This window comes from Crinia signifera, unplaced genomic scaffold (genome assembly GCF_055691185.1).
Source record: "Crinia signifera unplaced genomic scaffold, ASM5569118v1 HAP2_SCAFFOLD_99, whole genome shotgun sequence".
Classification (NCBI taxonomy): Eukaryota; Metazoa; Chordata; class Amphibia; order Anura; family Myobatrachidae; genus Crinia; species Crinia signifera.
Genome location: NW_028142853.1, coordinates 164,184 through 187,785, shown reverse-complemented (window position 1 = coordinate 187,785; position 23,602 = coordinate 164,184). Strand labels below are relative to the sequence as shown.

General features: G+C 39.9%; 41 non-coding genes and 10 pseudogenes across 41 annotated transcripts; all 51 read right to left on the bottom strand.

Moving 5' to 3' along the window:
• Nucleotides 1–37: 37 nt before the first annotated feature.
• Nucleotides 38–156, bottom strand: LOC146057150 (5S ribosomal RNA; annotated as a pseudogene).
• Nucleotides 157–501: 345 nt separating this feature from the next.
• Nucleotides 502–620, bottom strand: LOC146057188 (5S ribosomal RNA). The gene has a single exon (XR_014469691.1). It is a non-coding gene; the product is annotated as a 5S ribosomal RNA (ribosomal RNA).
• Nucleotides 621–965: 345 nt separating this feature from the next.
• Nucleotides 966–1,084, bottom strand: LOC146057187 (5S ribosomal RNA). The gene has a single exon (XR_014469690.1). It is a non-coding gene; the product is annotated as a 5S ribosomal RNA (ribosomal RNA).
• A 345-nt stretch (nt 1,085–1,429) lies between these two features.
• Nucleotides 1,430–1,548, bottom strand: LOC146057135 (5S ribosomal RNA; annotated as a pseudogene).
• A 345-nt stretch (nt 1,549–1,893) lies between these two features.
• Nucleotides 1,894–2,012, bottom strand: LOC146057183 (5S ribosomal RNA). The gene has a single exon (XR_014469689.1). It is a non-coding gene; the product is annotated as a 5S ribosomal RNA (ribosomal RNA).
• Nucleotides 2,013–2,357: 345 nt separating this feature from the next.
• On the bottom strand, nt 2,358–2,476 carry LOC146057171 (5S ribosomal RNA). Its single transcript, XR_014469688.1, has one exon. It is a non-coding gene; the product is annotated as a 5S ribosomal RNA (ribosomal RNA).
• A 345-nt stretch (nt 2,477–2,821) lies between these two features.
• Nucleotides 2,822–2,940, bottom strand: LOC146057159 (5S ribosomal RNA). The gene has a single exon (XR_014469687.1). It is a non-coding gene; the product is annotated as a 5S ribosomal RNA (ribosomal RNA).
• Nucleotides 2,941–3,285: 345 nt separating this feature from the next.
• Nucleotides 3,286–3,404, bottom strand: LOC146056976 (5S ribosomal RNA). Its single transcript, XR_014469561.1, has one exon. It is a non-coding gene; the product is annotated as a 5S ribosomal RNA (ribosomal RNA).
• A 345-nt stretch (nt 3,405–3,749) lies between these two features.
• LOC146056943 (5S ribosomal RNA) lies at nt 3,750–3,868 on the bottom strand. Its single transcript, XR_014469531.1, has one exon. It is a non-coding gene; the product is annotated as a 5S ribosomal RNA (ribosomal RNA).
• A 345-nt stretch (nt 3,869–4,213) lies between these two features.
• Nucleotides 4,214–4,332, bottom strand: LOC146057146 (5S ribosomal RNA). Its single transcript, XR_014469686.1, has one exon. It is a non-coding gene; the product is annotated as a 5S ribosomal RNA (ribosomal RNA).
• Nucleotides 4,333–4,677: 345 nt separating this feature from the next.
• On the bottom strand, nt 4,678–4,796 carry LOC146056900 (5S ribosomal RNA). The gene has a single exon (XR_014469492.1). It is a non-coding gene; the product is annotated as a 5S ribosomal RNA (ribosomal RNA).
• A 346-nt stretch (nt 4,797–5,142) lies between these two features.
• On the bottom strand, nt 5,143–5,261 carry LOC146056942 (5S ribosomal RNA). The gene has a single exon (XR_014469530.1). It is a non-coding gene; the product is annotated as a 5S ribosomal RNA (ribosomal RNA).
• Nucleotides 5,262–5,607: 346 nt separating this feature from the next.
• On the bottom strand, nt 5,608–5,726 carry LOC146057151 (5S ribosomal RNA; annotated as a pseudogene).
• Nucleotides 5,727–6,071: 345 nt separating this feature from the next.
• Nucleotides 6,072–6,190, bottom strand: LOC146056921 (5S ribosomal RNA). Its single transcript, XR_014469511.1, has one exon. It is a non-coding gene; the product is annotated as a 5S ribosomal RNA (ribosomal RNA).
• Nucleotides 6,191–6,536: 346 nt separating this feature from the next.
• LOC146057124 (5S ribosomal RNA) lies at nt 6,537–6,655 on the bottom strand (annotated as a pseudogene).
• A 345-nt stretch (nt 6,656–7,000) lies between these two features.
• Nucleotides 7,001–7,119, bottom strand: LOC146056963 (5S ribosomal RNA). The gene has a single exon (XR_014469549.1). It is a non-coding gene; the product is annotated as a 5S ribosomal RNA (ribosomal RNA).
• A 346-nt stretch (nt 7,120–7,465) lies between these two features.
• On the bottom strand, nt 7,466–7,584 carry LOC146057157 (5S ribosomal RNA; annotated as a pseudogene).
• Nucleotides 7,585–7,929: 345 nt separating this feature from the next.
• On the bottom strand, nt 7,930–8,048 carry LOC146057029 (5S ribosomal RNA). Its single transcript, XR_014469609.1, has one exon. It is a non-coding gene; the product is annotated as a 5S ribosomal RNA (ribosomal RNA).
• Nucleotides 8,049–8,393: 345 nt separating this feature from the next.
• LOC146056951 (5S ribosomal RNA) lies at nt 8,394–8,512 on the bottom strand. Its single transcript, XR_014469538.1, has one exon. It is a non-coding gene; the product is annotated as a 5S ribosomal RNA (ribosomal RNA).
• A 347-nt stretch (nt 8,513–8,859) lies between these two features.
• LOC146057117 (5S ribosomal RNA) lies at nt 8,860–8,978 on the bottom strand (annotated as a pseudogene).
• A 345-nt stretch (nt 8,979–9,323) lies between these two features.
• LOC146056965 (5S ribosomal RNA) lies at nt 9,324–9,442 on the bottom strand. Its single transcript, XR_014469551.1, has one exon. It is a non-coding gene; the product is annotated as a 5S ribosomal RNA (ribosomal RNA).
• A 345-nt stretch (nt 9,443–9,787) lies between these two features.
• On the bottom strand, nt 9,788–9,906 carry LOC146056939 (5S ribosomal RNA). Its single transcript, XR_014469527.1, has one exon. It is a non-coding gene; the product is annotated as a 5S ribosomal RNA (ribosomal RNA).
• Nucleotides 9,907–10,252: 346 nt separating this feature from the next.
• On the bottom strand, nt 10,253–10,371 carry LOC146057066 (5S ribosomal RNA). The gene has a single exon (XR_014469643.1). It is a non-coding gene; the product is annotated as a 5S ribosomal RNA (ribosomal RNA).
• Nucleotides 10,372–10,716: 345 nt separating this feature from the next.
• On the bottom strand, nt 10,717–10,835 carry LOC146056941 (5S ribosomal RNA). The gene has a single exon (XR_014469529.1). It is a non-coding gene; the product is annotated as a 5S ribosomal RNA (ribosomal RNA).
• A 345-nt stretch (nt 10,836–11,180) lies between these two features.
• On the bottom strand, nt 11,181–11,299 carry LOC146057134 (5S ribosomal RNA). The gene has a single exon (XR_014469685.1). It is a non-coding gene; the product is annotated as a 5S ribosomal RNA (ribosomal RNA).
• A 345-nt stretch (nt 11,300–11,644) lies between these two features.
• LOC146057122 (5S ribosomal RNA) lies at nt 11,645–11,763 on the bottom strand. Its single transcript, XR_014469684.1, has one exon. It is a non-coding gene; the product is annotated as a 5S ribosomal RNA (ribosomal RNA).
• A 346-nt stretch (nt 11,764–12,109) lies between these two features.
• LOC146056926 (5S ribosomal RNA) lies at nt 12,110–12,228 on the bottom strand. The gene has a single exon (XR_014469516.1). It is a non-coding gene; the product is annotated as a 5S ribosomal RNA (ribosomal RNA).
• A 345-nt stretch (nt 12,229–12,573) lies between these two features.
• Nucleotides 12,574–12,692, bottom strand: LOC146056929 (5S ribosomal RNA). Its single transcript, XR_014469518.1, has one exon. It is a non-coding gene; the product is annotated as a 5S ribosomal RNA (ribosomal RNA).
• A 346-nt stretch (nt 12,693–13,038) lies between these two features.
• LOC146056914 (5S ribosomal RNA) lies at nt 13,039–13,157 on the bottom strand. The gene has a single exon (XR_014469505.1). It is a non-coding gene; the product is annotated as a 5S ribosomal RNA (ribosomal RNA).
• Nucleotides 13,158–13,502: 345 nt separating this feature from the next.
• On the bottom strand, nt 13,503–13,621 carry LOC146056981 (5S ribosomal RNA). Its single transcript, XR_014469566.1, has one exon. It is a non-coding gene; the product is annotated as a 5S ribosomal RNA (ribosomal RNA).
• Nucleotides 13,622–13,966: 345 nt separating this feature from the next.
• LOC146057065 (5S ribosomal RNA) lies at nt 13,967–14,085 on the bottom strand. Its single transcript, XR_014469642.1, has one exon. It is a non-coding gene; the product is annotated as a 5S ribosomal RNA (ribosomal RNA).
• Nucleotides 14,086–14,430: 345 nt separating this feature from the next.
• LOC146057126 (5S ribosomal RNA) lies at nt 14,431–14,549 on the bottom strand (annotated as a pseudogene).
• Nucleotides 14,550–14,894: 345 nt separating this feature from the next.
• Nucleotides 14,895–15,013, bottom strand: LOC146056902 (5S ribosomal RNA). Its single transcript, XR_014469494.1, has one exon. It is a non-coding gene; the product is annotated as a 5S ribosomal RNA (ribosomal RNA).
• A 346-nt stretch (nt 15,014–15,359) lies between these two features.
• On the bottom strand, nt 15,360–15,478 carry LOC146057074 (5S ribosomal RNA). The gene has a single exon (XR_014469650.1). It is a non-coding gene; the product is annotated as a 5S ribosomal RNA (ribosomal RNA).
• Nucleotides 15,479–15,823: 345 nt separating this feature from the next.
• Nucleotides 15,824–15,942, bottom strand: LOC146057189 (5S ribosomal RNA). The gene has a single exon (XR_014469692.1). It is a non-coding gene; the product is annotated as a 5S ribosomal RNA (ribosomal RNA).
• A 345-nt stretch (nt 15,943–16,287) lies between these two features.
• On the bottom strand, nt 16,288–16,406 carry LOC146056936 (5S ribosomal RNA). The gene has a single exon (XR_014469525.1). It is a non-coding gene; the product is annotated as a 5S ribosomal RNA (ribosomal RNA).
• A 346-nt stretch (nt 16,407–16,752) lies between these two features.
• Nucleotides 16,753–16,871, bottom strand: LOC146057129 (5S ribosomal RNA; annotated as a pseudogene).
• Nucleotides 16,872–17,216: 345 nt separating this feature from the next.
• LOC146057110 (5S ribosomal RNA) lies at nt 17,217–17,335 on the bottom strand. Its single transcript, XR_014469683.1, has one exon. It is a non-coding gene; the product is annotated as a 5S ribosomal RNA (ribosomal RNA).
• Nucleotides 17,336–17,680: 345 nt separating this feature from the next.
• Nucleotides 17,681–17,799, bottom strand: LOC146056890 (5S ribosomal RNA). Its single transcript, XR_014469483.1, has one exon. It is a non-coding gene; the product is annotated as a 5S ribosomal RNA (ribosomal RNA).
• Nucleotides 17,800–18,145: 346 nt separating this feature from the next.
• On the bottom strand, nt 18,146–18,264 carry LOC146057116 (5S ribosomal RNA; annotated as a pseudogene).
• Nucleotides 18,265–18,609: 345 nt separating this feature from the next.
• On the bottom strand, nt 18,610–18,728 carry LOC146056964 (5S ribosomal RNA). The gene has a single exon (XR_014469550.1). It is a non-coding gene; the product is annotated as a 5S ribosomal RNA (ribosomal RNA).
• A 346-nt stretch (nt 18,729–19,074) lies between these two features.
• LOC146057104 (5S ribosomal RNA) lies at nt 19,075–19,193 on the bottom strand. Its single transcript, XR_014469677.1, has one exon. It is a non-coding gene; the product is annotated as a 5S ribosomal RNA (ribosomal RNA).
• A 345-nt stretch (nt 19,194–19,538) lies between these two features.
• LOC146057052 (5S ribosomal RNA) lies at nt 19,539–19,657 on the bottom strand. The gene has a single exon (XR_014469630.1). It is a non-coding gene; the product is annotated as a 5S ribosomal RNA (ribosomal RNA).
• Nucleotides 19,658–20,002: 345 nt separating this feature from the next.
• On the bottom strand, nt 20,003–20,121 carry LOC146057098 (5S ribosomal RNA). Its single transcript, XR_014469672.1, has one exon. It is a non-coding gene; the product is annotated as a 5S ribosomal RNA (ribosomal RNA).
• Nucleotides 20,122–20,466: 345 nt separating this feature from the next.
• On the bottom strand, nt 20,467–20,585 carry LOC146057042 (5S ribosomal RNA). Its single transcript, XR_014469621.1, has one exon. It is a non-coding gene; the product is annotated as a 5S ribosomal RNA (ribosomal RNA).
• Nucleotides 20,586–20,931: 346 nt separating this feature from the next.
• Nucleotides 20,932–21,050, bottom strand: LOC146056980 (5S ribosomal RNA). Its single transcript, XR_014469565.1, has one exon. It is a non-coding gene; the product is annotated as a 5S ribosomal RNA (ribosomal RNA).
• Nucleotides 21,051–21,395: 345 nt separating this feature from the next.
• On the bottom strand, nt 21,396–21,514 carry LOC146057123 (5S ribosomal RNA; annotated as a pseudogene).
• Nucleotides 21,515–21,859: 345 nt separating this feature from the next.
• Nucleotides 21,860–21,978, bottom strand: LOC146057102 (5S ribosomal RNA). The gene has a single exon (XR_014469676.1). It is a non-coding gene; the product is annotated as a 5S ribosomal RNA (ribosomal RNA).
• Nucleotides 21,979–22,323: 345 nt separating this feature from the next.
• LOC146057051 (5S ribosomal RNA) lies at nt 22,324–22,442 on the bottom strand. The gene has a single exon (XR_014469629.1). It is a non-coding gene; the product is annotated as a 5S ribosomal RNA (ribosomal RNA).
• A 345-nt stretch (nt 22,443–22,787) lies between these two features.
• Nucleotides 22,788–22,906, bottom strand: LOC146057043 (5S ribosomal RNA). The gene has a single exon (XR_014469622.1). It is a non-coding gene; the product is annotated as a 5S ribosomal RNA (ribosomal RNA).
• Nucleotides 22,907–23,251: 345 nt separating this feature from the next.
• On the bottom strand, nt 23,252–23,370 carry LOC146057080 (5S ribosomal RNA). The gene has a single exon (XR_014469656.1). It is a non-coding gene; the product is annotated as a 5S ribosomal RNA (ribosomal RNA).
• Between the last annotated feature and the right edge of the window lie 232 nt (nt 23,371–23,602).

Below are 23,602 nucleotides of genomic sequence, written 5' to 3'. Positions count from 1 at the left end.
GCTAGAGAATAAAAACAATTTGCCTGTAATGTGAAAAAAATTACAGCACCTGGTGTTCCCATGTGGTCTCCCACCCAAGTATTAACCAGGCCCAACACTGCTTAGCTTCCAAGATCAGAAGAGATTGGGCCTATCCAATGTGGTATGGCTATAGGTGAGATACAGGCACTTTTTTGCCCTCTTCTACTTCTATCACCAGGTAAGCTAATAAAAAAGTTTAATAACTGTATTGGCTTACTGAAAAAAATCATGTGTTGGTAATGTAAAAAGACCTACAGGACATGATATTAGCAGGGGGTCTTAAATTAAACTACTAAAGAGGCTCAACACTGTTTAGCTGCCAAAAGCAGTTGGAATTGGGCCTAAACAGTGTGGTAAGTCTTTAGGTGATGGCTATTGTGTCTGTTTGACCTCTTCCAAATGTCTGTACTGGCAATAAAAAGAAAATTTTTCCAATTTAAATAGCTAGAGAATAAAAACAATTTGCCTGTAATGTGAAAAAACCTACAGCACCTGGTGTTCCCATGTGGTCTCCCACCCAAGTACTAACCAGGCCCAACACTGCTTAGCTTCCAAGATCAGACGAGATTGGGCCTATCCAATGTGGTATGGCTGTAGGTGAGTTAAAGGCACTTTTTTGCCCTCTTCTACTTCTATCACCAGGTAAGCTAATACAAAAGTTTCCTAACTGTATTGGCTTACTGAAAAAAATCATGTGTTGGTAATGTAAAAAGACCTACAGGACATGATATTAGCAGGGGGTCTTAAATTAAACTACTAAAGAGGCTCAACACTGTTTAGCTGCCAAAAGCAGTTGGAATTGGGCCTAAACAGTGTGGTAAGTCTTTAGGTGATGGCTATTGTGTCTGTTTGACCTCTTCCAAATGTCTGTACTGGCAATAAAAAGAAAAAGTTTCCAATTTAAATAGCTAGAGAATAAAAACAATTTGCCTGTAATGTGAAAAAACCTACAGCACCTGGTGTTCCCATGTGGTCTCCCACCCAAGTACTAACCAGGCCCAACACTGCTTAGCTTCCAAGATCAGACGAGATTGGGCCTATCCAATGTGGTATGGCTGTAGGTGAGATACATGCACTTTTTTGCCCTCTTCTACTTCTATCACCAGGTAAGCTAATAAAAAAGTTTCCTAACTGTATTGGCTTACTGAAAAAAATCATGTGTTGGTAATGTAAAAAGACCTACAGGACATGATATTAGCAGGGGGTCTTAAATTAAACTACTAAACAGGCTCAACACTGTTTAGCTGCCAAAAGCAGTTGGAATTGGGCCTAAACAGTGTGGTAAGTCTTTAGGTGATGGCTATTGTGTCTGTTTGACCTCTTCCAAATGTCTGTACTGGCAAGAAAAAGAAAAAGTTTCCAATTTAAATAGCTAGAGAATAAAAACAATTTGCCTGTAATGTGAAAAAAATTACAGCACCTGGTGTTCCCATGTGGTCTCCCACCCAAGTATTAACCAGGCCCAACACTGCTTAGCTTCCAAGATCAGAAGAGATTGGGCCTATCCAATGTGGTATGGCTGTAGGTGAGATACAGGCACTTTTTTGCCCTCTTCTACTTCTATCACCAGGTAAGCTAATAAAAAAGTTTCCTAACTGTATTGGCTTACTGAAAAAAATCATGTGTTGGTAATGTAAAAAGACCTACAGGACATGATATTAGCAGGGGGTCTTAAATTAAACTACTAAAGAGGCTCAACACTGTTTAGCTGCCAAAAGCAGTTGGAATTGGGCCTAAACAGTGTGGTAAGTCTTTAGGTGATGGCTATTGTGTCTGTTTGACCTCTTCCAAATGTCTGTACTGGCAATAAAAAGAAAATTTTTCCAATTTAAATAGCTAGAGAATAAAAACAATTTGCCTGTAATGTGAAAAAACCTACAGCACCTGGTGTTCCCATGTGGTCTCCCACCCAAGTACTAACCAGGCCCAACACTGCTTAGCTTCCAAGATCAGACGAGATTGGGCCTATCCAATGTGGTATGGCTGTAGGTGAGTTAAAGGCACTTTTTTGCCCTCTTCTACTTCTATCACCAGGTAAGCTAATACAAAAGTTTCCTAACTGTATTGGCTTACTGAAAAAAATCATGTGTTGGTAATGTAAAAAGACCTACAGGACATGATATTAGCAGGGGGTCTTAAATTAAACTACTAAAGAGGCTCAACACTGTTTAGCTGCCAAAAGCAGTTGGAATTGGGCCTAAACAGTGTGGTAAGTCTTTAGGTGATGGCTATTGTGTCTGTTTGACCTCTTCCAAATGTCTGTACTGGCAATAAAAAGAAAAAGTTTCCAATTTAAATAGCTAGAGAATAAAAACAATTTGCCTGTAATGTGAAAAAACCTACAGCACCTGGTGTTCCCATGTGGTCTCCCACCCAAGTACTAACCAGGCCCAACACTGCTTAGCTTCCAAGATCAGACGAGATTGGGCCTATCCAATGTGGTATGGCTGTAGGTGAGATACATGCACTTTTTTGCCCTCTTCTACTTCTATCACCAGGTAAGCTAATAAAAAAGTTTCCTAACTGTATTGGCTTACTGAAAAAAATCATGTGTTGGTAATGTAAAAAGACCTACAGGACATGATATTAGCAGGGGGTCTTAAATTAAACTACTAAAGAGGCTCAACACTGTTTAGCTGCCAAAAGCAGTTGGAATTGGGCCTAAACAGTGTGGTAAGTCTTTAGGTGATGGCTATTGTGTCTGTTTGACCTCTTCCAAATGTCTGTACTGGCAATAAAAAGAAAAAGTTTCCAATTTAAATAGCTAGAGAATAAAAACAATTTGCCAGTAATGTGAAAAAACCTACAGCACCTGGTGTTCCCATGTGGTCTCCCACCCAAGTACTAACCAGGCCCAACACTGCTTAGCTTCCAAGATCAGACGAGATTGGGCCTATCCAATGTGGTATGGCTGTAGGTGAGATACAGGCACTTTTTTGCCCTCTTCTACTTCTATCACCAGGTAAGCTAATACAAAAGTTTCCTAACTGTATTGGCTTACTGAAAAAAATCATGTGTTGGTAATGTAAAAAGACCTACAGGACATGATATTAGCAGGGGGTCTTAAATTAAACTACAAAAGAGGCTCAACACTGTTTAGCTGCCAAAAGCAGTTGGAATTGAGCCTAAACAGTGTGGTAAGTCTTTAGGTGATGGCTATTGTGTCTGTTTGACCTCTTCCAAATGTCTGTGCTGGCAATAAAAAGAAAAAGTTTCCAATATAAATAGCTAGAGAATAAAAACAATTTGCCAGTAATGTGAAAAAACCTACAGCACCTGGTGTTCCCAGGTGGTCTCCCACCCAAGTACTAACCAGGCCCAACACTGCTTAGCTTCCAAGATCAGACGAGATTGGGCCTATCCAATGTGGTATGGCTGTAGGTGAGATACAGGCACTTTTTTGCCCTCTTCTACTTCTATCACCAGGTAAGCTAATAAAAAAGTTTCCTAACTGTATTGGCTTACTGAAAAAAATCATGTGTTGGTAATGTAAAAAGACCTACAGGACATGATATTAGCAGGGGGTCTTAAATTAAACTACTAAAGAGGCTCAACACTGTTTAGCTGCCAGAAGCAGTTGGAATTGGGCCTAAACAGTGTGGTAAGTCTTTAGGTGATGGCTATTGTGTCTGTTTGACCTCTTCCAAATGTCTGTACTGGCAATAAAAAGAAAAAGTTTCCAATTTAAATAGCTAGAGAATAAAAACAATTTGCCTGTAATGTGAAAAAACCTACAGCACCTGGTGTTCCCATGTGGTCTCCCACCCAAGTACTAACCAAGCCCAACACTGCTTAGCTTCCAAGATCAGACGAGATTGGGACTATCCAATGTGGTATGGCTGTAGGTGAGATACAGGCACTTTTTTGCCCTCTTCTACTTCTATCACCAGGTAAGCTAATAAAAAAGTTTCCTAACTGTATTGGCTTACTGAAAAAAATCATGTGTTGGTAATGTAAAAAGACCTACAGGACATGATATTAGCAGGGGGTCTTAAATTAAACTACTAAAGAGGCTCAACACTGTTTAGCTGCCAAAAGCAGTTGGAATTGGGCCTAAACAGTGTGGTAAGTCTTTAGGTGATGGCTATTGTGTCTGTTTGACCTCTTCCAAATGTCTGTACTGGCAATAAAAAGAAAAAGTTTCCAATTTAAATAGCTAGAGAATAAAAACAATTTGCCTGTAATGTCAAAAAACCTACAGCACCTGGTGTTCCCATGTGGTCTCCCACCCAAGTACTAACCAGGCCCAACACTGCTTAGCTTCCAAGATCAGACGAGATTGGGCCTATCCAATGTGGTATGGCTGTAGGTGAGACACAGGCACTTTTTTGCCCTCTTCTACTTCTATCACCAGGTAAGCTAATAAAAAAGTTTCCTAACTGTATTGGCTTACTGAAAAAAATCATGTGTTGGTAATGTAAAAAGACCTACAGGACATGATATTAGCAGGGGGTCTTAAATTAAACTACTAAAGAGGCTCAACACTGTTTAGCTGCCAAAAGCAGTTGGAATTGGGCCTAAACAGTGTGGTAAGTCTTTAGGTGATGGCTATTGTGTCTGTTTGACCTCTTCCAAATGTCTGTACTGGCAATAAAAAGAAAAAGTTTCCAATTTAAATAGCTAGAGAATAAAAACAATTTGCCAGTAATGTGAAAAAACCTACAGCACCTGGTGTTCCCATGTGGTCTCCCACCCAAGTACTAACCAGGCCCAACACTGCTTAGCTTCCAAGATCAGACGAGATTGGGACTATCCAATGTGGTATGGCTGTAGGTGAGATACAGGCACTTTTTTGCCCTCTTCTACTTCTATCACCAGGTAAGCTAATAAAAAAGTTTCCTAACTGTATTGGCTTACTTAAAAAAAATCATGTGTTGGTAATGTAAAAAGACCTACAGGACATGATATTAGCAGGGGGTCTTAAATTAAACTACTAAAGAGGCTCAACACTGTTTAGCTGCCAGAAGCAGTTGGAATTGGGCCTAAACAGTGTGGTAAGTCTTTAGGTGATGGCTATTGTGTCTGTTTGACCTCTTCCAAATGTCTGTACTGGCAATAAAAAGAAAAAGTTTCCAATTTAAATAGCTAGAGAATAAAAACAATTTGCCTGTAATGTGAAAAAACCTACAGCACCTGGTGTTCCCATGTGGTCTCCCACCCAAGTACTAACCAAGCCCAACACTGCTTAGCTTCCAAGATCAGACGAGATTGGGACTATCCAATGTGGTATGGCTGTAGGTGAGATACAGGCACTTTTTTGCCCTCTTCTACTTCTATCACCAGGTAAGCTAATAAAAAAGTTTCCTAACTGTATTGGCTTACTTAAAAAAAATCATGTGTTGGTAATGTAAAAAGACCTACAGGACATGATATTAGCAGGGGGTCTTAAATTAAACTACTAAAGAGGCTCAACACTGTTTAGCTGCCAAAAGCAGTTGGAATTGGGCCTAAACAGTGTGGTAAGTCTTTAGGTGATGGCTATTGTGTCTGTTTGACCTCTTCCAAATGTCTGTACTGGCAATAAAAAGAAAAAGCTTCCAATTTTAATAGCTAGAGAATAAAAACAATTTGCCAGTAATGTGAAAAAACCTACAGCACCTGGTGATCCCATGTGGTCTCCCACCCAAGTACTAACCAGGCCCAACACTGCTTAGCTTCCAAGATCAGACGAGATTGGGCCTATCCAATGTGGTATGGATCTAGGTGAGTTAAAGGCACTTTTTTGCCCTCTTCTACTTCTATCACCAGGTAAGCTAATACAAAAGTTTCCTAACTGTATTGGCTTACTGAAAAAAATCATGTGTTGGTAATGTAAAAAGACCTACAGTACATGATATTAGCAGGGGGTCTTAAATTAAACTACAAAAGAGGCTCAACACTGTTTAGCTGCCAAAAGCAGTTGGAATTGAGCCTAAACAGTGTGGTAAGTCTTTAGGTGATGGCTATTGTGTCTGTTTGACCTCTTCCAAATGTCTGTGCTGGCAATAAAAAGAAAAAGTTTCCAATATAAATAGCTAGAGAATAAAAACAATTTGCCAGTAATGTGAAAAAACCTACAGCACCTGGTGTTCCCAGGTGGTCTCCCACCCAAGTACTAACCAGGCCCAACACTGCTTTGCTTCCAAGATCAGACGAGATTGGGCCTATCCAATGTGGTATGGCTGTAGGTGAGATACAGGCACTTTTTTGCCCTCTTCTACTTCTATCACCAGGTAAGCTAATACAAAAGTTTCCTAACTGTATTGGCTTACTTAAAAAAAATCATGTGTTGGTAATGTAAAAAGACCTACAGGACATGATATTAGCAGGGGGTCTTAAATTAAACTACTAAACAGGCTTAACACTGTTTAGCTGCCAAAAGCAGTTGGAATTTGGCCTAAACAGTGTGGTAAGTCTTTAGGTGATGGCTATTGTGTCTGTTTGACCTCTTCCAAATGTCTGTACTGGCAAGAAAAAGAAAAAGTTTCCAATTTAAATAGCTAGAGAATAAAAACAATTTGCCTGTAATGTGAAAAAAATTACAGCACCTGGTGTTCCCATGTGGTCTCCCACCCAAGTATTAACCAGGCCCAACACTGCTTAGCTTCCAAGATCAGACGAGATTGGGCCTATCCAATGTGGTATGGCTGTAGGTGAGTTAAAGGCACTTTTTTGCCCTCTTCTACTTCTATCACCAGGTAAGCTAATACAAAAGTTTCCTAACTGTATTGGCTTACTGAAAAAAATCATGTGTTGGTAATGTAAAAAGACCTACAGGACATGATATTAGCAGGGGGTCTTAAATTAAACTACAAAAGAGGCTCAACACTATTTAGCTGCCAAAAGCAGTTGGAATTGAGCCTAAACAGTGTGGTAAGTCTTTAGGTGATGGCTATTGTGTCTGTTTGACCTCTTCCAAATGTCTGTGCTGGCAATAAAAAGAAAAAGTTTCCAATTTAAATAGCTAGAGAATAAAAACAATTTGCCAGTAATGTGAAAAAACCTACAGCACCTGGTGTTCCCAGGTGGTCTCCCACCCAAGTACTAACCAGGCCCAACACTGCTTAGCTTCCAAGATCAGACGAGATTGGGCCTATCCAATGTGGTATGGCTGTAGGTGAGATACAGGCACTTTTTTGCCCTCTTCTACTTCTATCACAAGGTAAGCTAAAAAAAAAGTTTCCTAACTGTATTGGCTTACTTAAAAAAAATCATGTGTTGGTAATGTAAAAAGACCTACAGGACATTATATTAGCAGGGGGTCTTAAATTAAACTACTAAACAGGCTCAACACTGTTTAGCTGCCAAAAGCAGTTGGAATTGGGCCTAAACAGTGTGGTAAGTCTTTAGGTGATGGCTATTGTGTCTGTTTGACCTCTTCCAAATGTCTGTACTGGCAATAAAAAGAAAAAGTTTCCAATTTAAATAGCTAGAGAATAAAAACAATTTGCCTGTAATGTGAAAAAACCTACAGCACCTGGTGTTTCCATGTGGTCTCCCACCCAAGTATTAACCAGGCCCAACACTGCTTAGCTTCCAAGATCAGAAGAGATTGGGCCTATCCAATGTGGTAGAGCTGTAGGTGAGACACAGGCACTTTTTTGCCCTCTTCTACTTCTATCACCAGGTAAGCTAATAAAAACGTTTCCTAACTGTATTGGCTTACTGAAAAAAATCATGTGTTGGTAATGTAAAAAGACCTACAGGACATGATATTAGCAGGGGGTCTTAAATTAAACTACTAAAGAGGCTCAACACTGTTTAGCTGCCAAAAGCAGTTGGAATTGGGCCTAAACAGTGTGGTAAGTCTTTAGGTGATGGCTATTGTGTCTGTTTGACCTCTTCCAAATGTCTGTACTGGCAATAAAAAGAAAATTTTTCCAATTTAAATAGCTAGAGAATAAAAACAATTTGCCTGTAATGTGAAAAAACCTACAGCACCTGGTGTTCCCATGTGGTCTCCCACCCAAGTACTAACCAGGCCCAACACTGCTTAGCTTCCAAGATCAGCCGAGATTGGGCCTATCCAATGTGGTATGGCTGTAGGTGAGTTAAAGGCACTTTTTTGCCCTCTTCTACTTCTATCACCAGGTAAGCTAATACAAAAGTTTCCTAACTGTATTGGCTTACTGAAAAAAATCATGTGTTGGTAATGTAAAAAGACCTACAGTACATGATATTAGCAGGGGGTCTTAAATTAAACTACAAAAGAGGCTCAACACTGTTTAGCTGCCAAAAGCAGTTGGAATTGAGCCTAAACAGTGTGGTAAGTCTTTAGGTGATGGCTATTGTGTCTGTTTGACCTCTTCCAAATGTCTGTGCTGGCAATAAAAAGAAAAAGTTTCCAATTTAAATAGCTAGAGAATAAAAACAATTTGCCAGTAATGTGAAAAAACCTACAGCACCTGGTGTTCCCAGGTGGTCTCCCACCCAAGTACTAACCAGGCCCAACACTGCTTAGCTTCCAAGATCAGACGAGATTGGGCCTATCCAATGTGGTATGGCTGTAGGTGAGATACAGGCACTTTTTTTGCCCTCTTCTACTTCTATCACAAGGTAAGCTAAAAAAAAAGTTTCCTAACTGTATTGGCTTACTTAAAAAAAATCATGTGTTGGTAATGTAAAAAGACCTACAGGACATGATATTAGCAGGGGGTCTTAAATTAAACTACTAAACAGGCTCAACACTGTTTAGCTGCCAAAAGCAGTTGGAATTGGGCCTAAACAGTGTGGTAAGTCTTTAGGTGATGGCTATTGTGTCTGTTTGACCTCTTCCAAATGTCTGTACTGGCAATAAAAAGAAAAAGTTTCCAATTTAAATAGCTAGAGAATAAAAACAATTTGCCTGTAATGTGAAAAAACCTACAGCACCTGGTGTTTCCATGTGGTCTCCCACCCAAGTACTAACCAGGCCCAACACTGCTTAGCTTCCAAGATCAGAAGAGATTGGGCCTATCCAATGTGGTAGGGCTGTAGGTGAGACACAGGCACTTTTTTGCCCTCTTCTACTTCTATCACCAGGTAAGCTAATAAAAACGTTTCCTAACTGTATTGGCTTACTGAAAAAAATCATGTGTTGGTAATGTAAAAAGACCTACAGGACATGATATTAGCAGGGGGTCTTAAATTAAACTACTAAAGAGGCTCAACACTGTTTAGCTGCCAAAAGCAGTTGGAATTGGGCCTAAACAGTGTGGTAAGTCTTTAGGTGATGGCTATTGTGTCTGTTTGACCTCTTCCAAATGTCTGTACTGGCAATAAAAAGAAAAAGTTTCCAATTTAAATAGCTAGAGAATAAAAACAATTTGCCAGTAATGTGAAAAAACCTACAGCACCTGGTGTTCCCATGTGGTCTTCCACCCAAGTACTAACCAGGCCCAACACTGCTTAGCTTCCAAGATCAGACGAGATTGGGCCTATCCAATGTGGTATGGCTGTAGGTGAGTTAAAAGCTTTTTTTTGCCCTCTTCTACTTCTATCACCAGCTAAGCTAATACAAAAGTTTCCTAACTGTATTGGCTTACTGAAAAAAATCATGTGTTGGTAATGTAAAAAGACCTACAGGACATGATATTAGCAGGGGGTCTTAAATGAAACTACAAAAGAGGCTCAACACTGTTTAGCTGCCAAAAGCAGTTGGAATTGAGCCTAAACAGTGTGGTAAGTCTTTAGGTGATGGCTATTGTGTCTGTTTGACCTCTTCCAAATGTCTGTGCTGGCAATAAAAAGAAAAAGTTTCCAATTTAAATAGCTAGAGAATAAAAACAATTTGCCAGTAATGTGAAAAAACCTACAGCACCTGGTGTTCCCAGGTGGTCTCCCACCCAAGTACTAACCAGGCCCAACACTGCTTAGCTTCCAAGATCAGACGAGATTGGGCCTATCCAATGTGGTATGGCTGTAGGTGAGATACAGGCACTTTTTTGCCCTCTTCTACTTCTATCACCAGGTAAGCTAATAAAAAAGTTTCCTAACTGTATTGGCTTACTTAAAAAAAATCATGTGTTGGTAATGTAAAAAGACCTACAGGACATGATCTTAGCAGGGGGTCTTAAATTAAACTACTAAACAGGCTCAACACTGTTTAGCTGCCAAAAGCAGTTGGAATTGGGCCTAAACAGTGTGGTAAGTCTTTAGGTGATGGCTATTGTGTCTGTTTGACCTCTTCCAAATGTCTGTACTGGCAATAAAAAGAAAAAATTTCCAATTTAAATAGCTAGAGAATAAAAACACTTTGCCTGTAATGTGAAAAAACCTACAGCACCTGGTGTTCCCATGTGGTCTCCCACCCAAGTACTAACCAGTCCCAACACTGCTTAGCTTCCAAGATCAGACGAGATTGGGCCTATCCAATGTGGTATGGCTGTAGGTGAGATACAGGCACTTTTTTGCCCTCGTCTACTTCTATCACCAGGTAAGCTAATAAAAAAGTTTCCTAACTGTATTGGCTTACTGAAAAAAATCATGTGTTGGTAATGTAAAAAGACCTACAGGACATGATATTAGCAGGGGGTCTTAAATTAAACTACTAAAGAGGCTCAACACTGTTTAGCTGCCAGAAGCAGTTGGAATTGGGCCTAAACAGTGTGGTAAGTCTTTAGGTGATGGCTATTGTGTCTGTTTGACCTCTTCCAAATGTCTGTACTGGCAATAAAAAGAAAAAGTTTCCAATTTAAATAGCTAGAGAATAAAAACAATTTGCCTGTAATGTGAAAAAACCTACAGCACCTGGTGTTCCCATGTGGTCTCCCACCCAAGTACTAACCAAGCCCAACACTGCTTAGCTTCCAAGATCAGACGAGATTGGGACTATCCAATGTGGTATGGCTGTAGGTGAGATACAGGCACTTTTTTGCCCTCTTCTACTTCTATCACCAGGTAAGCTAATAAAAAAGTTTCCTAACTGTATTGGCTTACTGAAAAAAATCATGTGTTGGTAATGTAAAAAGACCTACAGGACATGATATTAGCAGGGGGTCTTAAATTAAACTACTAAAGAGGCTCAACACTGTTTAGCTGCCAAAAGCAGTTGGAATTGGGCCTAAACAGTGTGGTAAGTCTTTAGGTGATTGCTATTGTGTCTGTTTGACCTCTTCCAAATGTCTGTACTGGCAATAAAAAGAAAAAGTTTCCAATTTAAATAGCTAGAGAATAAAAACAATTTGCCTGTAATGTGAAAAAACCTACAGCACCTGGTGTTCCCATGTGGTCTCCCACCCAAGTACTAACCAGGCCCAACACTGCTTAGCTTCCAAGATCAGACGAGATTGGGCCTATCCAATGTGGTATGGCTGTAGGTGAGACACAGGCACTTTTTTGCCCTCTTCTACTTCTATCACCAGGTAAGCTAATAAAAAAGTTTCCTAACTGTATTGGCTTACTGAAAAAAATCATGTGTTGGTAATGTAAAAAGACCTACAGGACATGATATTAGCAGGGGGTCTTAAATTAAACTACTAAAGAGGCTCAACACTGTTTAGCTGCCAAAAGCAGTTGGAATTGGGCCTAAACAGTGTGGTAAGTCTTTAGGTGATGGCTATTGTGTCTGTTTGACCTCTTCCAAATGTCTGTACTGGCAATAAAAAGAAAAAGTTTCCAATTTAAATAGCTAGAGAATAAAAACAATTTGCCAGTAATGTGAAAAAACCTACAGCACCTGGTGTTCCCATGTGGTCTCCCACCCAAGTACTAACCAGGCCCAACACTGCTTAGCTTCCAAGATCAGACGAGATTGGGCCTATCCAATGTGGTATGGCTGTAGGTGAGATACAGGCACTTTTTTGCCCTCTTCTACTTCTATCACCAGGTAAGCTAATACAAAAGTTTCCTAACTGTATTGGCTTACTGAAAAAAATCATGTGTTGGTAATGTAAAAAGACCTACAGGACATGATATTAGCAGGGGGTCTTAAATTAAACTACAAAAGAGGCTCAACACTGTTTAGCTGCCAAAAGCAGTTGGAATTGAGCCTAAACAGTGTGGTAAGTCTTTAGGTGATGGCTATTGTGTCTGTTTGACCTCTTCCAAATGTCTGTGCTGGCAATAAAAAGAAAAAGTTTCCAATATAAATAGCTAGAGAAAAAAAACAATTTTTCCAGTAATGTGAAAAAACCTACAGCACCTGGTGTTCCCAGGTGGTCTCCCACCCAAGTACTAACCAGGCCCAACACTGCTTAGCTTCCAAGATCAGACGAGATTGGGCCTATCCAATGTGGTATGGCTGTAGGTGAGATACAGGCACTTTTTTGCCCTCTTCTACTTCTATCACCAGGTAAGCTAATACAAAAGTTTCCTAACTGTATTGGCTTACTAAAAAAAATCATGTGTTGGTAATGTAAAAAGACCTACAGGACATGATATTAGCAGGGGGGCTTAAATTAAACTACAAAAGAGGCTCAACACTGTTAAGCTGCCAAAAGCAGTTGGAATTGAGCCTAAACAGTGTGGTAAGTCTTTAGGTGATGGCTATTGTGTCTGTTTGACCTCTTCCAAATGTCTGTGCTGGCAATAAAAAGAAAAAGTTTCCAATTTAAATAGCTAGAGAATAAAAACAATTTGCCAGTAATGTGAAAAAACCTACAGCACCTGGTGTTCCCAGGTGGTCTTCCACCCAAGTACTAACCAGGCCCAACACTGCTTAGCTTCCAAGATCAGACGAGATTGGGCCTATCCAATGTGGTATGGCTGTAGGTGAGATACAGGCACTTTTTTGCCCTCTTCTACTTCTATCACCAGGTAAGCTAATACAAAAGTTTCCTAACTGTATTGGCTTACTGAAAAAAATCATGTGTTGGTAATGTAAAAAGACCTACAGGACATGATATTAGCAGGGGGTCTTAAATTAAACTACAAAAGAGGCTCAACACTGTTTAGCTGCCAAAAGCAGTTGGAATTGAGCCTAAACAGTGTGGTAAGTCTTTAGGTGATGGCTATTGTGTCTGTTTGACCTCTTCCAAATGTCTGTGCTGGCAATAAAAAGAAAAAGTTTCCAATATAAATAGCTAGAGAAAAAAAACAATTTTTCCAGTAATGTGAAAAAACCTACAGCACCTGGTGTTCCCAGGTGGTCTCCCACCCAAGTACTAACCAGGCCCAACACTGCTTAGCTTCCAAGATCAGACGAGATTGGGCCTATCCAATGTGGTATGGCTGTAGGTGAGATACAGGCACTTTTTTGCCCTCTTCTACTTCTATCACCAGGTAAGCTAATACAAAAGTTTCCTAACTGTATTGGCTTACTAAAAAAAATCATGTGTTGGTAATGTAAAAAGACCTACAGGACATGATATTAGCAGGGGGGCTTTAATTAAACTACAAAAGAGGCTCAACACTGTTAAGCTGCCAAAAGCAGTTGGAATTGAGCCTAAACAGTGTGGTAAGTCTTTAGGTGATGGCTATTGTGTCTGTTTGACCTCTTCCAAATGTCTGTGCTGGCAATAAAAAGAAAAAGTTTCCAATTTAAATAGCTAGAGAATAAAAACAATTTGCCAGTAATGTGAAAAAACCTACAGCACCTGGTGTTCCCAGGTGGTCTTCCACCTAAGTACTAACCAGGCCCAACACTGCTTAGCTTCCAAGATCAGACGAGATTGGGCCTATCCAATGTGGTATGGCTGTAGGTGAGATACAGGCACTTTTTTGCACTTTCTACTTCTATCACCAGGTAAGCTAATAAAAAAGTTTCCTAACTGTATTGGCTTACTTAAAAAAAATCATGTGTTGGTAATGTAAAAAGACCTACAGGACATGATCTTAGCAGGGGGTCTTAAATTAAACTACTAAACAGGCTCAACACTGTTTAGCCTCCAAAAGCAGTTGGAATTGGGCCTAAACAGTGTGGTAAGTCTTTAGGTGATGGCTATTGTGTCTGTTTGACCTCTTCCAAATGTCTGTACTGGCAATAAAAAGAAAAAGTTTCCAATTTAAATAGCTAGAGAATAAAAACAATTTGCCTGTAATGTGAAAAAACCTACAGCACCTGGTGTTCCCATGTGGTCTCCCACCCAAGTACTAACCAGTCCCAACACTGCTTAGCTTCCAAGATCAGACGAGATTGGGCCTATCCAATGTGGTATGGCTGTAGGTGAGATACAGGCACTTTTTTGCCCTCTTCTACTTCTATCACCAGGTAAGCTAATAAAAAAGTTTCCTAACTGTATTGGCTTACTGAAAAAAATCATGTGTTGGTAATGTAAAAAGACCTACAGGACATGATATTAGCAGGGGGTCTTAAATTAAACTACTAAAGAGGCTCAACACTGTTTAGCTGCCAGAAGCAGTTGGAATTGGGCCTAAACAGTGTGGTAAGTCTTTAGGTGATGGCTATTGTGTCTGTTTGACCTCTTCCAAATGTCTGTACTGGCAATAAAAAGAAAAAGCTTCCAATTTAAATAGCTAGAGAATAAAAACAATTTGCCAGTAATGTGAAAAAACCTACAGCACCTGGTGATCCCATGTGGTCTCCCACCCAAGTACTAACCAGGCCCAACACTGCTTAGCTTCCAAGATCAGACGAGATTGGGCCTATCCAATGTGGTATGGATGTAGGTGAGTTAAAGGCACTTTTTTGCCCTCTTCTACTTCTATCACCAGGTAAGCTAATACAAAAGTTTCCTAACTGTATTGGCTTACTGAAAAAAATCATGTGTTGGTAATGTAAAAAGACCTACAGTACATGATATTAGCAGGGGGTCTTAAATTAAACTACAAAAGAGGCTCAACACTGTTTAGCTGCCAAAAGCAGTTGGAATTGAGCCTAAACAGTGTGGTAAGTCTTTAGGTGATGGCTATTGTGTCTGTTTGACCTCTTCCAAATGTCTGTGCTGGCAATAAAAAGAAAAAGTTTCCAATATAAATAGCTAGAGAATAAAAACAATTTGCCAGTAATGTGAAAAAACCTACAGCACCTGGTGTTCCCAGGTGGTCTCCCACCCAAGTACTAACCAGGCCCAACACTGCTTAGCTTCCAAGATCAGACGAGATTGGGCCTATCCAATGTGGTATGGCTGTAGGTGAGATACAGGCACTTTTTTGCCCTCTTCTACTTCTATCACCAGGTAAGCTAATAAAAAAGTTTCCTAACTGTATTGGCTTACTTAAAAAAAATCATGTGTTGGTAATGTAAAAAGACCTACAGGACATGATATTAGCAGGGGGTCTTAAATTAAACTACTAAACAGGCTTAACACTGTTTAGCTGCCAAAAGCAGTTGGAATTTGGCCTAAACAGTGTGGTAAGTCTTTAGGTGATGGCTATTGTGTCTGTTTGACCTCTTCCAAATGTCTGTACTGGCAAGAAAAAGAAAAAGTTTCCAATTTAAATAGCTAGAGAATAAAAACAATTTGCCTGTAATGTGAAAAAAATTACAGCACCTGGTGTTCCCATGTGGTCTCCCACCCAAGTATTAACCAGGCCCAACACTGCTTAGCTTCCAAGATCAGACGAGATTGGGCCTATCCAATGTGGTATGGCTGTAAGTGAGATACAGGCACTTTTTTGCCCTCTTCTACTTCTATCACCAGGTAAGCTAATAAAAAAGTTTCCTAACTGTATTGGCTTACTGAAAAAAATCATGTGTTGGTAATGTAAAAAGACCTACAGGACATGATATTAGCAGGGGGTCTTAAATTAAACTACTAAAGAGGCTCAACACTGTTTAGCTGCCAAAAGCAGTTGGAATTGGGCCTAAACAGTGTGGTAAGTCTTTAGGTGATGGCTATTGTGTCTGTTTGACCTCTTCCAAATGTCTGTACTGGCAATAAAAAGAAAATTTTTCCAATTTAAATAGCTAGAGAATAAAAACAATTTGCCTGTAATGTGAAAAAACCTACAGCACCTGGTGTTCCCATGTGGTCTCCCACCCAAGTACTAACCAGGCCCAACACTGCTTAGCTTCCAAGATCAGATGAGATTGGGCCTATCCAATGTGGTATGGCTGTAGGTGAGTTAAAGGCACTTTTTTGCCCTCTTCTACTTCTATCACCAGGTAAGCTAATACAAAAGTTTCCTAACTGTATTGGCTTACTGAAAAAAATCATGTGTTGGTAATGTAAAAAGACCTACAGGACATGATATTAGCAGGGGGTCTTAAATTAAACTACAAAAGAGGCTCAACACTGTTTAGCTGCCAAAAGCAGTTGGAATTGAGCCTAAACAGTGTGGTAAGTCTTTAGGTGATGGCTATTGTGTCTGTTTGACCTCTTCCAAATGTCTGTGCTGGCAATAAAAAGAAAAAGTTTCCAATTTAAATAGCTAGAGAATAAAAACAATTTGCCAGTAATGTGAAAAAACCTACAGCACCTGGTGTTCCCAGGTGGTCTCCCACCCAAGTACTAACCAGGCCCAACACTGCTTAGCTTTCAAGATCAGACGAGATTGGGCCTATCCAATGTGGTATGGCTGTAGGTGAGATACAGGCACTTTTTTGCCCTCTTCTACTTCTATCACAAGGTAAGCTAAAAAAAAAGTTTCCTAACTGTATTGGCTTACTTAAAAAAAATCATGTGTTGGTAATGTAAAAAGACCTACAGGACATGATATTAGCAGGGGGTCTTAAATTAAACTACTAAACAGGCTGAACACTGTTTAGCTGCCAAAAGCAGTTGGAATTGGGCCTAAACAGTGTGGTAAGTCTTTAGGTGATGGCTATTGTGTCTGTTTGACCTCTTCCAAATGTCTGTACTGGCAATAAAAAGAAAAAGTTTCCAATTTAAATAGCTAGAGAATAAAAACAATTTGCCTGTAATGTGAAAAAACCTACAGCACCTGGTGTTTCCATGTGGTCTCCCAACCAAGTACTAACCAGGCCCAACACTGCTTAGCTTCCAAGATCAGAAGAGATTGGGCCTATCCAATGTGGTAGGGCTGTAGGTGAGACACAGGCACTTTTTTGCCCTCTTCTACTTCTATCACCAGGTAAGCTAATAAAAACGTTTCCTAACTGTATTGGCTTACTGAAAAAAATCATGTGTTGGTAATGTAAAAAGACCTACAGGACATGATATTAGCAGGGGGTCTTAAATTAAACTACTAAAGAGGCTCAACACTGTTTAGATGCCAAAAGCAGTTGGAATTGGGCCTAAACAGTGTGGTAAGTCTTTAGGTGATGGCTATTGTGTCTGTTTGACCTCTTCCAAATGTCTGTACTGGCAATAAAAAGAAAATTTTTCCAATTTAAATAGCTAGAGAATAAAAACAATTTGCCTGTAATGTGAAAAAACCTACAGCACCTGGTGTTCCCATGTGGTCTCCCACCCAAGTACTAACCAGGCCCAACACTGCTTAGCTTCCAAGATCAGACGAGATTGGGCCTATCCAATGTGGTATGGCTGTAGGTGAGTTAAAGGCACTTTTTTGCCCTCTTCTACTTCTATCACCAGGTAAGCTAATACAAAAGTTTCCTAACTGTATTGGCTTACTGAAAAAAATCATGTGTTGGTAATGTAAAAAGACCTACAGGACATGATATTAGCAGGGGGTCTTAAATTAAACTACAAAAGAGGCTCAACACTGTTTAGCTGCCAAAAGCAGTTGGAATTGAGCCTAAACAGTGTGGTAAGTCTTTAGGTGATGGCTATTGTGTCTGTTTGACCTCTTCCAAATGTCTGTGCTGGCAATAAAAAGAAAAAGTTTCCAATTTAAATAGCTAGAGAATAAAAACAATTTGCCAGTAATGTGAAAAAACCTACAGCACCTGGTGTTCCCAGGTGGTCTCCCACCCAAGTACTAACCAGGCCCAACACTGCTTAGCTTCCAAGATCAGACGAGATTGGGCCTATCCAATGTGGTATGGCTGTAGGTGAGATACAGGCACTTTTTTGCCCTCTTCTACTTCTATCACAAGGTAAGCTAAAAAAAAAGTTTCCTAACTGTATTGGCTTACTTAAAAAAAATCATGTGTTGGTAATGTAAAAAGACCTACAGGACATGATATTAGCAGGGGGTCTTAAATTAAACTACTAAACAGGCTCAACACTGTTTAGCTGCCAAAAGCAGTTGGAATTGGGCCTAAACAGTGTGGTAAGTCTTTAGGTGATGGCTATTGTGTCTGTTTGACCTCTTCCAAATGTCTGTACTGGCAATAAAAAGAAAAAATTTCCAATTTAAATAGCTAAAGAATAAAAACAATTTGCCTGTAATGTGAAAAAACCTACAGCACCTGGTGTTTCCATGTGGTCTCCCACCCAAGTACTAACCAGGCCCAACACTGCTTAGCTTCCAAGATCAGAAGAGATTGGGCCTATCCAATGTGGTAGGGCTGTAGGTGAGACACAGGCACTTTTTTGCCCTCTTCTACTTCTATCACCAGGTAAGCTAATAAAAACGTTTCCTAACTGTATTGGCTTACTGAAAAAAATCATGTGTTGGTAATGTAAAAAGACCTACAGGACATGATATTAGCAGGGGGTCTTAAATTAAACTACTAAAGAGGCTCAACACTGTTTAGCTGCCAAAAGCAGTTGGAATTGGGCCTAAACAGTGTGGTAAGTCTTTAGGTGATGGCTATTGTGTCTGTTTGACCTCTTCCAAATGTCTGTACTGGCAATAAAAAGAAAAAGTTTCCAATTTAAATAGCTAGAGAATAAAAACAATTTGCCAGTAATGTGAAAAAACCTACAGCACCTGGTGTTCCCATGTGGTCTTCCACCCAAGTACTAACCAGGCCCAACACTGCTTAGCTTCCAAGATCAGACGAGATTGGGCCTATCCAATGTGGTATGGCTGTAGGTGAGATACAGGCACTTTTTTGCCCTCTTCTACTTCTATCACCAGGTAAGCTAATACAAAAGTTTCCTAACTATATTGGCTTACTGAAAAAAATCATGTGTTGGTAATGTAAAAAGACCTACATGACATGATATTAGCAGGGGGTCTTAAATTAAACTACAAAAGAGGCTCAACACTGTTTAGCTGCCAAAAGCAGTTGGAAATTGAGCCTAAACAGTGTGGTAAGTCTTTAGGTGATGGCTATTGTGTCTGTTTGACCTCTTCCAAATGTCTGTGCTGGCAATAAAAAGAAAAAGTTTCCAATATAAATAGCTAGAGAATAAAAACAATTTGCCAGTAATGTGAAAAAACCTACAGCACCTGGTGTTCCCAGTTGGTCTCCCACCCAAGTGCTAACCAGGCCCAACACTGCTTAGCTTCCAAGATCAGACGAGATTGGGCCTATCCAATGTGGTATGGCTGTAGGTGAGATACAGGCACTTTTTTGCCCTCTTCTACTTCTATCACCAGGTAAGCTAATATAAAAGTTTCCTAACTGTATTGGCTTACTAAAAAAAATCATGTGTTGGTAATGTAAAAAGACCTACAGGACATGATATTAGCAGGGGGTCTTAAATTAAACTACTAAACAGGCTCAACACTGTTTAGCTGCCAAAAGCAGTTGGAATTGGGCCTAAACAGTGTGGTAAGTCTTTAGGTGATGGCTATTGTGTCTGTTTGACCTCTTCCAAATGTCTGTACTGGCAATAAAAAGAAAAAGTTTCCAATTTAAATAGCTAGAGAATAAAAACAATTTGCCTGTAATGTGAAAAAACCTACAGCACCTGGTGTTCCCACGTGGTCTCCCACCCAAGTACTAACCAGGCCCAACACTGCTTAGCTTCCAAGATCAGACGAGATTGGGCCTAGCCAATGTGGTAGGGCTGTAGGTGAGTTAAAAGCTTTTTTTTGCCCTCTTCTACTTCTATCACCAGCTAAGCTAATACAAAAGTTTCCTAACTGTATTGGCTTACTGAAAAAAATCATGTGTTGGTAATGTAAAAAGACCTACAGGACATGATATTAGCAGGGGGTCTTAAATTAAACTACAAAAGAGGCTCAACACTGTTTAGCTGCCAAAAGCAGTTGGAATTGAGCCTAAACAGTGTGGTAAGTCTTTAGGTGATGGCTATTGTGTCTGTTTGACCTCTTCCAAATGTCTGTGCTGGCAATAAAAAGAAAAAGTTTCCAATATAAATAGCTAGAGAATAAAAACAATTTGCCAATAATGTGAAAAAACCTACAGCACCTGGTGTTCCCATGTGGTCTCCCACCCAAGTACTAACCAGGCCCAACACTGCTTAGCTTCCAAGATCAGACGAGATTGGGCCTATCCAATGTGGTATGGCTGTAGGTGAGATACAGGCACTTTTTTGCCCTCTTCTACTTCTATCACCAGGTAAGCTAATACAAAAGTTTCCTAACTGTATTGGCTTACTGAAAAAAATCATGTGTTGGTAATGTAAAAAGACCTACAGGACATGATATTAGCAGGGGGTCTTAAATTAAACTACAAAAGAGGCTCAACACTGTTTAGCTGCCAAAAGCAGTTGGAATTGAGCCTAAACAGTGTGGTAAGTCTTTAGGTGATGGCTATTGTGTCTGTTTGACCTCTTCCAAATGTCTGTGCTGGCAATAAAAAGAAAAAGTTTCCAATATAAATAGCTAGAGAATAAAAACAATTTGCCAGTAATGTGAAAAAACCTACAGCACCTGGTGTTCCCAGTTGGTCTCCCACCCAAGTACTAACCAGGCCCAACACTGCTTAGCTTCCAAGATCAGACGAGATTGGGCCTATCCAATGTGGTAGGGCTGTAGGTGAGATACAGGCACTTTTTTGCCCTCTTCTACTTCTATCACAAGGTAAGCTAATAAAAAAGTTTCCTAACTGTATTGGCTTACTTAAAAAAAATCATGTGTTGGTAATGTAAAAAGACCTACAGGACATGATATTAGCAGGGGGTCTTAAATTAAACTACTAAACAGGCTCAACACTGTTTAGCTGCCAAAAGCAGTTGGAATTGAGCCTAAACAGTGTGGTAAGTCTTTAGGTGATGGCTATTGTGTCTGTTTGACCTCTTCCAAATGTCTGTGCTGGCAATAAAACGAAAAAGTTTCCAATATAAATAGCTAGAGAATAAAAACAATTTGCCTGTAATGTGAAAAAACCTACAGCACCTGGTGTTCCCATGTGGTCTCCCACCCAAGTACTAACCAGGCCCAACACTGCTTAGCTTCCAAGATCAGACGAGATTGGGCCTATCCAATGTGGTAGGGCTGTAGGTGAGATACAGGCACTTTTTTGCCCTCTTCTACTTCTATCACCAGGTAAGCTAATATAAAAGTTTCCTAACTGTATTGGCTTACTAAAAAAAATCATGTGTTGGTAATGTAAAAAGACCTACAGGACATGATATTAGCAGGGGGTCTTAAATGAAACTACAAAAGAGGCTCAACACTGTTTTGCTGCCAAAAGCAGTTGGAATTGAGCCTAAACAGTGTGGTAAGTCTTTAGGTGATGGCTATTGTGTCTGTTTGACCTCTTCCAAATGTCTGTGCTGGCAATAAAAAGAAAAAGTTTCCAATTTAAATAGCTAGAGAATAAAAACAATTTTCCTGTAATGTGAAAAAACCTACAGCACCTGGTGTTCCCATGTGGTCTCCCACCCAAGTACTAACCAGGCCCAACACTGCTAAGCTTCAAAGATCAGACGAGATTGGGCCTATTCAATGTGGTATGGCTGTAGGTGAGATACAGGCACTTTTTTGCCCTCTTCTACTTCTATCACCAGGTAAGCTAATACAAAAGTTTCCTAACTGTATTGGCTTACTAAAAAAAATCATGTGTTGGTAATGTAAAAAGACCTACAGGACATGATATTAGCAGGGGGGCTTAAATTAAACTACAAAAGAGGCTCAACACTGTTTAGCTGCCAAAAGCAGATGGAATTGAGCCTAAACAGTGTGGTAAGTCTTTAGGTGATGGCTATTGTGTCTGTTTGACCTCTTCCAAATGTCTGTGCTGGCAATAAAAAGAAAAAGTTTCCAATATAAATAGCTAGAGAATAAAAACAATTTGCCAGTAATGTGAAAAAACCTACAGCACCTGGTGTTCCCAGTTGGTCTCCCACCCAAGTGCTAACCAGGCCCAACACTGCTTAGCTTCCAAGATCAGACGAGATTGGGCCTATCCAATGTGGTATGGCTGTAGGTGAGATACAGGCACTTTTTTGCCCTCTTCTACTTCTATCACCAGGTAAGCTAATATAAAAGTTTCCTAACTGTATTGGCTTACTAAAAAAAATCATGTGTTGGTAATGTAAAAAGACCTACAGGACATGATATTAGCAGGGGGTCTTAAATTAAACTACTAAACAGGCTCAACACTGTTTAGCTGCCAAAAGCAGTTGGAATTGGGCCTAAACAGTGTGGTAAGTCTTTAGGTGATGGCTATTGTGTCTGTTTGACCTCTTCCAAATGTCTGTACTGGCAATAAAAAGAAAAAGTTTCCAATTTAAATAGCTAGAGAATAAAAACAATTTGCCTGTAATGTGAAAAAACCTACAGCACCTGGTGTTCCCACGTGGTCTCCCACCCAAGTACTAACCAGGCCCAACACTGCTTAGCTTCCAAGATCAGACGAGATTGGGCCTAGCCAATGTGGTAGGGCTGTAGGTGAGTTAAAAGCTTTTTTTTGCCCTCTTCTACTTCTATCACCAGCTAAGCTAATACAAAAGTTTCCTAACTGTATTGGCTTACTGAAAAAAATCATGTATTGGTAATGTAAAAAGACCTACAGGACATGATATTAGCAGGGGGTCTTAAATTAAACTACAAAAGAGGCTCAACACTGTTTAGCTGCCAAAAGCAGTTGGAATTGAGCCTAAACAGTGTGGTAAGTCTTTAGGTGATGGCTATTGTGTCTGTTTGACCTCTTCCAAATGTCTGTGCTGGCAATAAAAAGAAAAAGTTTCCAATATAAATAGCTAGAGAATAAAAACAATTTGCCAATAATGTGAAAAAACCTACAGCACCTGGTGTTCCCATGTGGTCTCCCACCCAAGTACTAACCAGGCCCAACACAGCTTACCTTCCAAGATCAGACGAGATTGGGCCTATCCAATGTGGTATGGCTGTAGGTGAGATACAGGCACTTTTTTGCCCTCTTCTACTTCTATCACCAGGTAAGCTAATACAAAAGTTTCCTAACTGTATTGGCTTACTGAAAAAAATCATGTGTTGGTAATGTAAAAAGACCTACAGGACATGATATTAGCAGGGGGTCTTAAATTAAACTACAAAAGAGGCTCAACACTGTTTAGCTGCCAAAAGCAGTTGGAATTGAGCCTAAACAGTGTGGTAAGTCTTTAGGTGATGGCTATTGTGTCTGTTTGACCTCTTCCAAATGTCTGTGCTGGCAATAAAAAGAAAAAGTTTCCAATATAAATAGCTAGAGAATAAAAACAATTTGCCAGTAATGTGAAAAAGCCTACAGCACCTGGTGTTCCCAGTTGGTCTCCCAACCAAGTACTAACCAGGCCCAACACTGCTTAGATTCCAAGATCAGACGAGATTGGGCCTATCCAATGTGGTAGGGCTGTAGGTGAGATACAGGCACTTTTTTGCCCTCTTCTACTTCTATCACAAGGTAAGCTAATAAAAAAGTTTCCTAACTGTATTGGCTTACTTAAAAAAAATCATGTGTTGGTAATGTAAAAAGACCTACAGGACATGATATTAGCAGGGGGTCTTAAATTAAACTACTAAACAGGCTCAACACTGTTTAGCTGCCAAAAGCAGTTGGAATTGAGCCTAAACAGTGTGGTAAGTCTTTAGG